Source organism: Macrotis lagotis, chromosome 1 (assembly GCF_037893015.1).
Source record: "Macrotis lagotis isolate mMagLag1 chromosome 1, bilby.v1.9.chrom.fasta, whole genome shotgun sequence".
Taxonomy (NCBI): domain Eukaryota; kingdom Metazoa; phylum Chordata; class Mammalia; order Peramelemorphia; family Peramelidae; genus Macrotis; species Macrotis lagotis.
Genome location: NC_133658.1, coordinates 630623969 through 630639531, shown reverse-complemented (window position 1 = coordinate 630639531; position 15563 = coordinate 630623969). Strand labels below are relative to the sequence as shown.

The window sequence follows — 15563 nt, the reverse complement described above, 5'->3', positions numbered from 1 at the left end:
GGAACTCAAATACAATCAGCATCTATTAACCTGTCTTCAGGCAACTATAGCCTGAATATACAAAGAAAAAAAAGCAAAAAAGTCCATGACCCAAAGGGGATCCCTTTCTTGAAGAAAACTGACCTCATTGAAAAGGACTCCTTTTTTTATCTACTTTGTATCATGCTGAGAATCTATAATGAAAGCATTGGTAGAATATCTCATCAGGATCATTGAGGATCTAGGAAATGCAGGGAAATCAGGATAATATTGAAGAAAAACATTTTAAATTAGAAAAATGAGAATGGCTGTCTCCAAATAAGTCTCGTAATGAGAGATTTTTGCATCAAGGCACATTGAAACAGCTTAAACTGAATACAGTCAGTTAGTATATGAAATAGTCGCAGCCAGCTCATTCACAGATCAGCATGGGAAGTTAGGACAATTTAAACTCTTCCCCTCCACCTCAGTTTCTTCCCTGTGTATCCTCATAATGCAATTATGGGAGAATGTTTAAACTCATACTGTCTGATTAGGAATGAAATGACTCCAGTTGATTGTGATAGCTATAGACTTCATTTCCCAAAAGCTCAACATAGAATCCTGAGTATGGGAGTTGAATGAAAGGACTTCAAAATTAAAAATAAAATCCCTGTAAAACTCCTGGAGTAAGCTAGCAGTCAGAGGAGCCTTGGCAGGCTTCCATAATGGTTTTCTCCTGCCCTATTGGGAGAAATGCAAATCATCTTTGGGCTTAAAGATGTTCCTATGAAAGCTTTTAATTTTATAAAAAGAGAATTACCTATAATTATTGTGTTATTAATACTTAAAACAGACTAACATAAGCCATATATTTAACATTCTTTTTTAATTTAACAGTGGAGAAGGAAGAACCAGGTAATCAGGCTTTATCATTGGAAAGCAAGAACAGATTTATCTGCAGCAGGTTATCTTTTCTAACAGCATGGAGAAATAGAAAGCCAGTCTGTTTCTTTTTTATAGCACTTAGGCTGTACAATATTATGCTATACCATACGCTGTTGGAAGGAATTGCTTCCTCTTCATTCCTTTCTAATGTAAGAATGTCCTGATTATAAAGTTTATTTTTCCAAAGTAGAAAACTAATAGGATTATGAATAATTTGTGATTTATTCAATTTGTTAAGGAAAATTTAAAAAATATCTGGATTAATCAAATCATCCATTGAAACTGTTTGAATTGATCTCTATTAAAATAATATTTATCCTCTAATTTACCATTTATTAACCTTATATTACCATCCTTATATTTAATTGTGTAAAACCTGAGTTTATTTTAAAAGAATAAATATGTTAATCCATTGATTAATACAAAAATAAAAGAAATAATTTTAAAAATGAGTGAAGCTTTGTTCTATTCACCTCCAGTATGAAGCAGGGTGAAGAAAACATCCAAATGAATTGAATTTAAATTCCAATCATTTACAAAAGTTAATTTCTTTTTCAAATCCATCACACACACCCAAGCTCTCATCACCTTACTTCTGGATGATATAATATCTCTTCTTAATGTATGAACTCTCTGATTCTACTTTTCTTTCTACTCTTCCTCGTTAATAGGATCATTTTCTTTTTTTTTAGGGGTTTTTTCCTCCAAAACAATGGGGTTAAGTGGCTTGCCTAAGGCCACACAGCTAGGTAATTATTAAGTGTCTAAGGTCGCAATTGAACTCAGGCACTCCTGACTCTATCCCCTACACAAACTAGCCACCTGCAATGGGATCATTTTAAATATGATTTTGTTTGTATTTACACATCTCTATCCCGACCCCATAAAGGGAAAAAAATGGAAAAGGGAGATAAAAGTGATTTTCCATTGTCTATAAGATAAAGTCCAAAATAATTAGTCAAGTCTGCAAGATACAATATGCTCACTACTCTTTAAAACTTTCAAACTATTCCACTAATATTGTCCACTAAAGCTAAAGTTGTCTAGTAATTTTCTCCCAATCCTTTAAGCATGGTCCTTTCTTATCCATTCAAAGCTCAGTTCTATAAAGTTTATGTTTAATCTCATTTTTAATATATTCTCTACCAACATTAACTTTTAGTGAATGCTGCTTTATCTAACCACCCATAAAACTCATTTTAACATTTATTTGGCACCTACTATTTATATTATTTTATTAAACAGAAGATATTAATACAAAAAGTGTAGGATACACTGTGTGAACTTGAGCAAGTTAATTAACCTCTTTCAGTCTCAGTTTGCCCTCCTCAGAAATGGTAATATCATTTCACAGATTTATTTTGAGGATCAAGTAAAATAACAGATAAAGAAACTGGTAAATGTTAAGGTGCTATATAAATGGTAGCTATTTTTATTTCTATTTTTTATCTTTATGCCTTGTCTCTCCTAGTAGAATATTATTCCTTTGAGTATAGGCAAAATAGATCCATACATTCAGAATGGTGTATAGGGTCTATGTAAAGTGGAACTGAAAATAAGTGGAAGTGAAAATTATTTTTCTTTTCTATTTATTCCTATATTGTCTATCATTCAAAATTAATGCCATCATAAGGTCTAGAATATAAATTATTCCTCACCTCTAAGTCTCAGAACTCTGGGTCCTCTTCAGGACCCAACTTGAGCATCATCTTTCACAAGAAGTCTCTCATATGTATAAATAGAGATATACATATATCTATAATATAATGGATATATATATATATATATAGAGAGAGAGAGAGAGAGAGAGAGAGAGAGAGAGAGACATATAACTTTGTATGTTTCTATTGTGTTCCCCCATAGAATGTAAATTTGTGAAGGGCAGGTGCTACTACATTTTGTTTTTATAATTCAGGCATCTCTCACATTGCCTGAAATGTTGTAGAAGTTTAATATTTTATAAATATATATATATATATATATATATATATATACTTATACATATATATAGGCTTCCATTTTGTTACCTGAGGACAAATTGTGCTTATATATGTACATATACATATTCATACATACATACATATGTGTGATTGTGTGTGTTCAACTTTTCATTGCCCCCTTTGAGATTTCTTGGTAAAGACATTGTAATGGTTTGTTATTTCCTTCTCCAGCACATTTTAGGGATGAAAAAATTGTGCAAACAAATTCAAGTGACTTACCCAGGGTCACATAGCTAAGCAACTCAGACTGTATTTGAACTTATCGACTGTGCTATCTAGCTGCCTCAAGTATCTGTAAAAATGGTATATTAATTATGACCGAGAGAACATCCACCAGATTAGGATTTAGTTTTAAATTCTCTACTATTTGTCAACTACTTTTGTCAATAGAAATGGATTTTGCTTTTATTTGTTCATTGATGAATTATCCAGAATTTAGATTCAATGATCACTGAGGAATATGAAGGGAAATAAAGTGCCTTCTATTTCACATAATCAATTCAATTGAAGGAATCATGGATAGAATTCTCAATTTGGAATCAGGAAGGCCTGTCTAAAAGTCCATCCATAGATGCTTGCTGTCTAATTCTGTGAAATCATTTAGTATCTGTCAATCATATTCCTCATCTGTAAATTGGGAATAACAACAACACCTACCATGCTGGGTTGTTGTGAGAAAAAAATAATTGTACAGTATTACATAAATGTTAGTTATTATTATTAATTGACAAAGCACATAAATTCAAGTATATTTTATAGGAGCAAATTAAATAATGTATAAATGAACTAAAAGATTGCTCACAAAAGCAATCTTATGCACCAGATACCATACATCCCCATGTAAATATTAAAAGCTATCTGAAGGATAATAAAACTAGATGTTACTAGATTTTAGGAAGAAATTTCAAATAAGTCTACCTCTACCAAAGTGAATCCTAAAATTTAGACATTCCATTTTTTTGTATAAAACATCTTAGAACTATTTACAAATCTGAGGCAAAGTAAAAATGAACAGACAGAGAAACAGCCATCTATAAATCCCAGTAAAATCATGAACATTGAATACAAAAAAACACAAATTCAAATATATCATGTGTGTTGGAGATACTTGAGAAAAAATAGTATACTTTGGCTGGTTTTCCTCTGAATGTGACATAGATCAATAATTTTTTTCAATCTATAATTTTGTTAATATTTTAAATGAAAGATTAAAATACAAATCACTGAATAGTGACAGAAAATAAAAAAGCCATTTGATGAGACAGAACTGTTGAATATGGAATAAAATAATACATGCATCTAAATACCAAATCTAAAATGAAGGTTAAGAGTTATATATATTTGAATATGTGTTAGGGATGGATAGGTAGTCCCACTGAATCAAGCATGGCTTTTTCTTTCATAAGTCCCTGTATGACCATGTTTCCATGGTAAAATTCAGCTTATTTTAAATAAATTAAGAGGCAATCAGAGATGGTATATACCATAATCTCTTCCAATCTCCTCTGTAAAATTCCAGCCATGTTTCAGTTGAATGCAAATTCTTGGATGGCAAAGATGGTCTCACATTTTTGCTTGTAAATGATTATTTATTGATTATTGGAGGTCACCTTAATTGATCTAAGTACTCTTCTATATTAATAATGTTTGATTGAATTGGTCAGAGTAGCATCAAAATATTTTAATACATTGAGGATGTCAACATGTTAGAGTGTAAGGACCATTTTTTAATATATTGTTATCTATGTGGAGAAAATACATAATACATAATAAAATACATAATACAAAATAAAATATCAACAATTCAGCAATACCTTATAGTTAATTATATTTAATTTATGACATCCTAATACATTTGAAAGATTAAATTGTGTGAGAAGATAATATGGAAAACACATTTTGTATGACTTCACATGTAAATTGTATATAAACTTAATTGCCTTCTCAAGAAATGAGGACAAGAAGATGTAAGAGAATCTGAAACTCAAAAATTAAAAAAAATTGTTGAAATTGTTTCCTTGTAATTGAGAAATAATTAATGAAATAAATAAAATATATTTAAAATACATATGAGTGATATATTATCTATAATATATATATATATATATATATATATATATATATAAAATAGAATTATAGTTGGGGTCAGAAAAACAAATGTTATTTAAAAGTCTTTCTCAACTTCAATGTACCTATAGGAAATAAATAAAACAGTCATATTTCTCTCAAAGGTTTTTGTGATGATCAACTGAGATAATATGTACAAAAGCTTTGGCAGATATTAAAGTGTTACATAAATGTTAGTAATTATTATTCCTATTTCTTATGTTATGTCTAATTATGTATATATTTATTATATTGTCATTTAAAGAAATTAGTCTTTTATAGCAACACTATGAATCTCTATTCTATATCCTTCCTAATTGATATGCCCATAGTATTTGAATCACTATTGTGAAACTGTAGATACAAACTTTTGGAAATGTAATATGTGTCTCAGTTATATTTTAGAACTTTAAAAATATGCAGGTAATAAGCACTCAAAAATATGTGATAACAATAATAAACAAATATTTATCCAGTGGATGATCTCATGATGACCTTTAAGACTCCTCCACATTGCTCTGCCCATTTTGCTTGAACTGTTGTCTTAAAATGACATAGTTTGCCCATGGAATTTTTATTGTTTTTATTATATATAGCTAAACTCTTTCTATTTATGTACAAATTTTCATGTATTTTCTTTCTTCTCATTGACAGTGAACTATCATTTTTCAATGTGGCATGATGATTTCATATGGCCTAAGTAGACATAAAAAGAAACTAAGCCCAATTTTCCCAACATTTTTTTATCGAAGAGAGAGGATTTATCCCCAAAGCTAGACTCTGGGTTTATCAAACAGCAGATAACTATAATCATTTCCTGCTTTTGCACCTACTCTATTAAACTGATCAACCACTCTGTTTCTTAGTCAATACCAGACAGATGACTAATGCTTTTTAATATAATTTTAGGTCTGGTAGGGCTAGGCCACCTTCTTTTGTACCTTTTTTCTTTAAATCCCAGGAAATTCTTGACATTTTATTTCTCCATATGAATTTACTTACATTTTTTCTAACTCATTAAAGCATTTTTTGTGAATTTCATTCGTAGAATATGAAATACGTAGCATAAGTAGAATTGTTATTTTTATTTTATTAGCTCATATTCATGAGCAGTTGATACTTGCCCATTTTTTTTAATTTGATTTTATTTATTTGAGAAGTGTTTTGTAGTTGTTTTCATAGAGCTTCTGAGTCTACCTTGGCAGGTAGACTTCTAGGTATTTTATATAGTCTGAAGTTATTTTTAATGGGATTTCTATTTCTAGGTCTTGCTGCTGTATCTTGGTATTAATATATAGAAATGCTGAGGACTTAGGAGGGTTTATTTCATATCCTGGTACTTTGCTAAAGTTTCTAATCGTTTCTAGTAGTTTTTAGATGATTTTTATGTAGTTAGTATCTAAATATATAACTACTGGGCTCTATTGTTCTTTTTTATCTTTTTAATTTTTCAAATGTTTTTATTCCTTATTGCCTTTCAATATTCAAATACTTCTTTCAGGTTCTCTAGAATTGTCCTAGGTAAAATTAATTTGCTGCAAACATTTCAAGGCTCTCTGCATTCTCTAAAATAACAAATGTACTCTTTCCAGATCATTAATAAAGGGATTAAGAAGGAATAAAACTTACTGCAGGCCATATACATGTCAGCTAGGAGCTCTTACTGTATTTACCATTAGCTTAGATGTCCATCCAATATACATGAATTTGTTTTTCCATTTCAAGATGTGTGATTAAATGTCAAACATTTATTGTGGTGGTTTCATTCAGAACCAGGTCTTGATTGGATACATAAACCAGATAAAGGATGTACAGAATCCCAAGACTAAAGAGAACTACTGTGGGGTGCCAGAAATAGGATATAGGCACAGAAATTTACTAATTGGGAAAGATGACATTGTTAAACCTGTCACCAGCAATTGATAATGGTTTAGGAAGTTGTTCTCAAACAAGTAGTTTCAATGCAGGCATAGAAACTGGGGTCAGGGAAGAGGATTTCAGATGCTGGGGATACTGGATGTGATGAATCAGGACACTGATATTATAAGTACTGAAGTAAGATCATGACTCAGACCACATTGTATACTGGAAAAAATGTTGGACTACGAGTGGGAAGGCCTGATTGTAATAATTCTTATTATATTAAATAACATATTTGGAATTTGAGAGTTTCTAAAAATGATTCTCTCACAATATATTTCAAGCAAGAAAATAAGTATTATTGTCCCCAACTTTATAGGTGAGAAAAATGAGAATCAGAAAGATAAATTAATTTTCAGTAGTTGTCCAATTTGTAAAGAGCAGAGCTGTTTCGAGATGTTTCTGATTCTAAGTCCAGTTTTGTTTCTATGTTAGATTGGTATTTATTCTAAATTTGTCATCTTCTAGCATTTCTAGAGTTGCCTCTCATCTGTCAAATAAGATTATTATTTATTTTTAGGTTTTTGCAAGGCAAAGTGGGTTAAGTGGCTTGCCCAAGGCCACACAGCTAGGTAATTATTAAGTGTTTGAGACTGGATTTGAACCTAGGTACTCCTGACTCCAGGGCCAGTGCTTTATCCACTGCACCACCTAGCCACCCCCAAATAAGATCATTGAACTAAATTCCTTTTTGTGAGATCATATTTTTATGCTATGATTTTATGAATAAATTTGTAAAAAATTTACCAAAACCAGAGTGTAAAGTCAAAACATGGTGAATGTGGAAACTGACTTGATAATAAGCAACTTGATATAAAGATACAAAAATCCTTATACTTTCCCTAAATGTCACATTATTCCAGAGTTGTTCAACTGTCACATTATTCCAAAGTTGTTCGACTGACAAAATAATGGAGTAGATAAATATGATACGCAATGTTACCCATATCTCAAAAAAACCTCTCAGCTACATTTTTAGAAAAAGTATAATGTGTTTTTAAAAAACTACACTTCAAAGCTTTCTAGAAGTATTGATTTTAAAATTTAGATGATTAATTCTTTTTGATGAATAGCCTTTAAATTCAGTTTTTTTTTTATTTTTCCCCTTTTAATTTCCACTCAGGATTAGTATTTTTTTTCTTGTTTAAGGATAATTTTTTTCCCTTTTATCAGCCTCCTTCTTAATACCACTACCTTCCATTCTCTTTTTTTATTTATTCATTTATTTTTATTTTTTCATCCATGTGCAAGTATTTATTTTTAACTTACAAAATTCCCTTCCACCTTCCCTTTCCACCTCCTTCCTCTCAACAGTAGTCAGGTTAGCATTGTATATAGATATTTTTGATAAACATGTTTACAGATTAATCATTTTTGGCATGAGGAATAAGGATTAAGGGAAAGGGCTACATAAGAGATAATTTTTATAAAGTGTTTATCAGATTCTGAAAAGTTTTTTTTTCCATTTTTTCTTTGTGTTTTGTTTCATTTTGTTTTTCTTCCTCTGTTTGGAGACAACATTGTCCATAGCTGGTCTGATCTGGTTGTCATAGCTCTCTGGCCTGCTGAGAAGAGCTACTTCTATAAAGATTGATGATCTCACAATATTGTTGTTAATGTGTACATTGTTCTCTTGGTTCTTTTCACCTCTCTCAGCATCAGATCCTGTAACTCATTCCATGATTCTCTAGAGTCTGACCATTTATGGTTTCTTATAGAACAATAATATTCCATAGTATTCATATACCATAGATAATTAAATTTTAAATTAATGAAATATTGCTCACATTGAAGAAGCAACACAGGTAGATAAATTACTTGTCATGGATAATAATGTTAGTTCTGTTGCTAACCAATCTGACTTTGATGAGATCCCTTTAAATTTTGTATGATCATAGGATCCTAAATATAAAGGTAAAAAGTATCTCAAGGGCCATCTAACAAAACTCTAATTGTGTATGTTAAGAGAGGTCCAAAAATGATAAAAACTTTTATAATTTCATATCAGAGTCAGTATTTTCCTCATTCTCCAGATACTCTATCCAATATGTACTTTTTCCAGCTTCATATTATTCACCTGAAAAGTGAGGTTAATGCAATAGATGAACACAAAATTTTTTCTCTTTTAATTTATAATGATAGAAGTTCATTTTTTATAATGTTTATTCTTTGTGGGGTTTTTTCTTATCCTCTAAAAAGAATCAAAGGAGCATATAAATGTGAATATACAACTATTTGTTGTGATAATAAAAGGACGAACATTAGCAATACCTAAAATTATAGTCCAGGATTTTTTAATCATTTGTCATCATCTTAAACATCATTCTCCTGAACTCTAAAGAATATTTCTCAATCATATTGTTCATTTAAAAAATTACTCAACATTTTTTCTCATCTCATTCTACAAAGTAAACAAGTACCTCATCTGAAGATAATATATTTTGAAAATATTTCAATAACAATCATGTCCCTTCTTTGTTAGTTGATACTTAGCCAAGTTGACATATTTAGTTCCTTCATCTACCTTCATAATTGAATCCCTCCAGCCTCTTAATCATTGTAGGAGTTCCCCTTTGTATTTCCTCCAATTTGCCTTTTGAAGAATGGAGGGGGAAAATTTGGTACAATTTTCCTTACTGTAAGACTATAAAAAATAAAGTAAAAGAAATTTATGAAATTATTCACTTTTCTATGAAAATGAATGTTATCTTTGTAAAGATTTTGCAGTCTACAAGACTTCTGATTTTTTAGTAAATTAACTTTAATTATTTTAAAGCCACCAAATTGAGAGCATGTAAGTGAAAAATCTTTAAAAACAATACAGCAATGAATTCAAAGAATCTGTAAAGTATATTATGTATGTAAAATTATAGAATTGGTATTTGCTTTTATATACTATGTAATGTAATTCAATTTTAGTTTAATTCTATTAATATTTCATTATTTAGTATAATTTCTTTGTTGAGTACTTAACTGTGTTTTATATAATAAAAGGAAGTTCATGCAAAAATGTGATTTTTTTGTTCTGATTTGTAATGAGTAGCTATTTTTCTTTTTGACTTTTTTTTCTTTAGAACACTTCTGCTTTAAAGGCTACACTTAGATTGTATTTTTTTTAAGTTGGAATGAGTAAGTTAATGAATACTAGTAGAGAATTCTCTTAAGCAACTTTGCCCTTTTTATCTCCTCAATTTATAATCAGTCTAAAGAGAACAGACTACTGGATAATAAATTATAGGGTTTTGTTTAAAGTCTTTCTTTGACAATTTGAATCCTGGTAACTAAAAGAGAATTGAAAATATTGTCTTCATTTTCTCTTTCCATTAATTATTTCTTACCAATAAATTACTTACTAATAAATTCTTTTTTAAGATATTGGGAAATGGAGATGTTATCTATAAGCACTATAAAATTTTCAGTTTAACATATATGTCCATGCAGGATTGAACCTGGAATGTTCTGGTTCTTTCTAAATCTGGAAAGAGTATAGCAATTTTGTTATTTTTTAAACAGTTTTGAATTTCTAGTTAGCATTTTATAATTATAATGCTATACATTATAGGATTAGTAAGTACCTACTCAAATTATCTTATATTTTTGTGTATACATGCTACAGTCCTCCTTCCCCAAAAGATTATAAGCCCCTTGAGAGTTTAAAAGTTTTCTTTTATCTTCTTTGTTGTGCCTAAGATAATGTTAAATATTAGAGATTTCTTAAAAATGTTTGACATTTTTATATATGATCTTAATAATGGCTTAAAATCATCAGATTTTAAGACAACTGAAAATTGATTAAGAAGAATTAAATGAGTTCAGCTATGGTAAGGGACAATGAGCAGGATTGTTTATATTTCAAAACTACAAACAAAGCTAGAAATCACCTTAATTTCTTTAAAGAGAAAGTGAAATTAACAATATTCCTATGAATTTTCTGGAAAAAATTCTCTAGTTCACTTTATAACCAATTATTTATACAAAAAATATTTTTAGTATTGATCATACCCTATGTTTTTTCAGTGGTAGACAGACATTACCTTCAAGTACCTCAATTTAAGCAGAAAAGTTAGATCATTATACAGATAACTCTAACACAAAATAAAATGTGAAAGTATAATGAGAATGGTACAAAACAAAGTAGTTTAGTGAAAGAAGAGATTTCTTGTAACTATGGGGATGGTATATTGACAATATATTTTAACTAGACAATTAGAGACAAGAAGGAATTCATAACTAGAACAAAAAAAGAAATGGTGAATAAACACCAATAAGAAGCATCTGGTTGGGCAGCTAGGTGGCGCAGTGAATAAAGCACTGGCCTTGGAGTCAGAAGTACCTGGATTCAAATCTGATCTCATAAACTTAATAATTACCTAGCCGTGTGGCCTTGGGCAAGCCACTTAACCCCATTTGCTTTGCAAAAACCTAAAAAAAAAGAGGGATCTGGTTAACAATCATATGAAAAGGAAAAGCAGAAAAAAATCTTCATAAAAATTTAGTGTAGCTTGTTGGAAATTTAGGGTACATGAAAAGTCAGCAACAAAGATAAAATGTTAGATTAGCGTCCAATATAGAGAGAAGTCCAAAGATGTTTGGCAAAGTTGTAAAAATATAGGTTGAACACTAGGGAGTTATTCCAAATTTTGAGCAAGGGGATTGAGGAGCAGAACTATTTTAGATTGATCTTAATGTATTATGTTGCACAGATTGAGAGAAGACTGATAAGGGGAATACCATAAACCAATTAAGAGAATAAGAAATACTTTATCTGTTGGAGCTATGGAGAAGAGAGAAATTTAGCATGAAACAAGAAATAGAGAACATTACAAATTTCAAAATGGATGATTTTGACTATATTAAATTAGAAAAATTTTGCACTAATAGAACCAATGCAGCCAAGATTAGAAGGAAGGCAGGAATCTGGGAACAAGTTTCACAGTTAATGTTTCTGATATAGGACTCATTTATAAAATAAATGGAGAACTGAATCAACTTTATAAGATTTTAAGTTATTCCCCAGTTGATAAATGGTGAAAGGATATGAAATGGTCAACAGGATATGAACAATATGAAGAAATTGACACTATTTATAATCAGATAAAAAAATGCTCCAAATCATTATTATTATTATTGTTATTATTAAATTCAAAATAAAGCAACTATGAGGGTACCATCTCATACCTATCAGATTATCTAAGATAACAAAATAAATCAATGTTGGAGATGATGTGGGAAAATTGGGACATAATTGCACTGTTGGTGGAGGTGTGAACTAATTCAGGCATTCTGGAAAGGAATCTAGAACTATACTAAAAGAACAAAAAACAAAATTTATGATACACTTTGATCCAGCAATAATAATAATACTAGGTCTATATCACAAAGAAATCATAAAAATGAGAAAAGTCTCACATATTCAAAATATTTATAGCAGCTTTTTATTTTTTTAATTTAAGGCAATGAGGTTAAGTGATTTGCCAAAGGTCACACAGTTAAGCAATTATTAAATGTCTGAGGCCAGATTTGAATTCAAGTCCTCCTGATTCCAGGGCCTGTGTGCTCTATTCACTGAGCCACCTAACTGCCCTTTATAGCAGTTCTTTTAGTAGTGGCAAAGAAATAGAAATTGAGGAGATGCTCATCAATTGGGGAATGGTTGAACAAGTTATGGAATATGAATGTTATGGAGTATTATTGTTCTATAAGAAATAATCAGCAATCAGACTTTAGAGAAGTTATGAAAAGAATTGCATAACTTGGTGCTCAGTGAAGTGAGGAAAACTAATAGAACATTGTGCACATTAGCAGCAACATTGTGAGATAATCAACTATGATGGATGTAGCTCCTCTCAGCATTTCAGAGATCAAGAGTAACCTTGAGAGACTTGCTTTGGGCAATGACATCCACATTCAGGACAAACAAACAAAAAAACAAACAAACAAACTGGAGTCTGCATACTATGTTCACATTTTTTAAAAGCTGCTTTTATGTTTTTCCTTCCTTTCTCATTTTTATTTCTTTCCCTTTAGTTCTAATTTCTCTTTCACAATGTCTAATATGTAAATAAGTTAAACATGACTATATATATATATATATATATATATATATATATATATATCTGTGGGTATATATATATATGTAAATATATATATATATATGTATATATATATATATATAATATATACATAAACTTTTACTAAACTGCTTACCACTATAGGGAAGGGAAAGGAGGATGATAGAAACATTTGGAACTCATAAATTTACAAATAGATGAATGTTGTAAAACTACCATTGCATGTAATTGGAAAAATAAAATAAAATTTCAGGTTTTTAAATAAAAGAACAAAAGCAAAGGAATCAAGAATGAGTCTATTATAAAGTACCAATGAGAAATAATATAAGATAAACTATAATGGTGTCACTAGAAATAGAAAAAAGACAGATGGAAAACTTCTTGTGAAAGGTAGCATCTAGGGGGCGGCTAGGTGGCGTAGTGGATAAAGCACCAGCCTTGGAGTCAGGAGGACCTGGGTTCAAATCTGATCTCAGACCCTTAATAATTACCTAGCCATGTGGCCTTGGGCAAGCCACTTAACCCCGTTTGCCTTGCAAAAAAAGAAAAAAAGAAAGTTAGCCTCTGATTGGTTATACTCTGATTGAGGGTTTTAGCCTTAAAAAGGATGGGTATTTCTCTTTTCTCAAATAAGAAAGCAAGTCAGAAAAGAGGTTTTGAGTTAAAAAGAAGTTCAATTTTTCAATGCATTTGTCCTGAATTATTTATTTGCATCCAAACTAATATAGTGAGGAAGCTAATGGAACAGTAGTGTTTAAGTTGCAGTGTTATATGTGAGGGGATTGGAGAGGTTGGGAATAAAAGTCTGAGAATCTTCTTAGAGTGATAGTTGGATCTATATGACTGAATGATATCACCAAATAAGATTGTTCTGAAAGAGTGAATAGACTAAAAAGAGACACAATATAAATACCAGATAGAGAAGTATTCAGAGATTAGGATCAAAATTTATCTTCATAATTTGTGAAACTGGTGAAATAGTATGTGAAAGAATGGAAGTAATAAATAGAGAGTAGTATAGTCTTCTAGATGGGTTATGGGATATGTATTATTTTGCTACAAAAGCATATGATGCCATTGCAAAGAAAACAGTAAAGAATGCCTGGATAGATATTTATTAGAATACTTTTTTCCATTGTGGACTTGGAAGAGTTGAACAGAATAATCTGAGAGAATCTTTCAATCTCAAAAAAACATTCTAAGCATAAAGAGGCTTAGAAGATGAATATTTATTTCAGGATTATTCAACTTTAGGGGAAAAAAAGACATCTGGGGATTGAACAGCAGTCAACCTTAAGAACTCTCATGTAATAACCAGCCTTGGACTGGATCTTTATACTAACTCTGTGATGGTGGAAAAATCATTGAGTCATAGCCCCATGTCATTCTCTAAGCTATCAGATCTCCTACAAGTCTTAAAATCCATCAAATATTTTGAGCTAGTTGAACAAAGCAATTCTAACTGTACTAATTTGAATAGGGTAGATTGAGTACTGTCATGCATTCATCTTTACATCTATTAGGTAGGTTTTCATATATGCAACAAGCAATTATTGATAAACACATTAAATTAGAAGTTCAAAAAAAAAAAAGAATACTAAAACTTCCTGGAAAGTTTAGTGTGATGTTTCAATGTCTTTTGAATGAAACACACCAATCTAATGTAAATTAATTTATGATTCTTTGGTAATTCATTGTAATGTCAAAGTAATTATAAGAAGGGACAAAAATAAAGTTATTGTAACCTAACAATTCCATACTGTTATTTAAACTCTTCTATTTTCTTCAATTGAGTTCTAAAATATCTTCATCTCTTGATTCCCTACCCTGCCTTATCATATGGATGACCATAGCCCAGCAAACTTCAGCCTTGGATCACTTCCACAGTTAGTCACTTTTGCTCCAGAAGGAATAATTAAGAAAAATCATACAAGAATTCCTATTAGGGCTACTAAAATTTATGTTATACTACCTCAACTAGGCCCTCACTATTGCTCTGTAATCCTACTATGCCTCCCTCATCAACTCACTATTCCACTTTGGCTTCACCTCTCCAGACTCACTAAGCTAATAATCTTGTTTAATATTTTACAGGGAAAAAAAGCAAAATCATTCTCTCTGAATTCTCTCTTCTCCCATCTTCATTTCCTGTCACTCAGATGCCTTATGTTGTTCTCTCCTCCTTCACCCCTGCCTCACATGAGCAAGTGACTTTTACTTCTTATCCATTTCTTCTTCAAGCAACCCCATCTCCTTCCATCTTCTCCAATCAGGTTTATAGCCTTGGAGTGATTCTGCTCTCTATAGCTCATCCCCAATATCCAGTTTCTTGGAAAGTTCTGGAAATTTCATCTTTGAAACATCTCTCAAATATGATCCTTTCTCACTTCTTGATAATCACCTCTTGCTTGGATAATTGTAATAGCCTTCATATGGGTCTTTAAGTCTCTCTCTTCCTCCAATCCACTACCCAATCAGTCACTAATTTGATTTTCCTAAAGTACAAGTCTAACTAGGTCAGTACCTTACTTAATAAACTCTAGAGACCTCCAAAAGTAAG

The 15563-nt window shown here is 30.6% G+C and overlaps 1 protein-coding gene across 4 annotated transcripts in view; it reads left to right on the top strand.

The window, feature by feature from the left end:
• The window catches only part of LRP1B (LDL receptor related protein 1B), a 2479914-nt gene that overhangs the window by 576510 nt on the left and 1887841 nt on the right, over positions 1-15563 (top strand). The window lies entirely within an intron of this gene.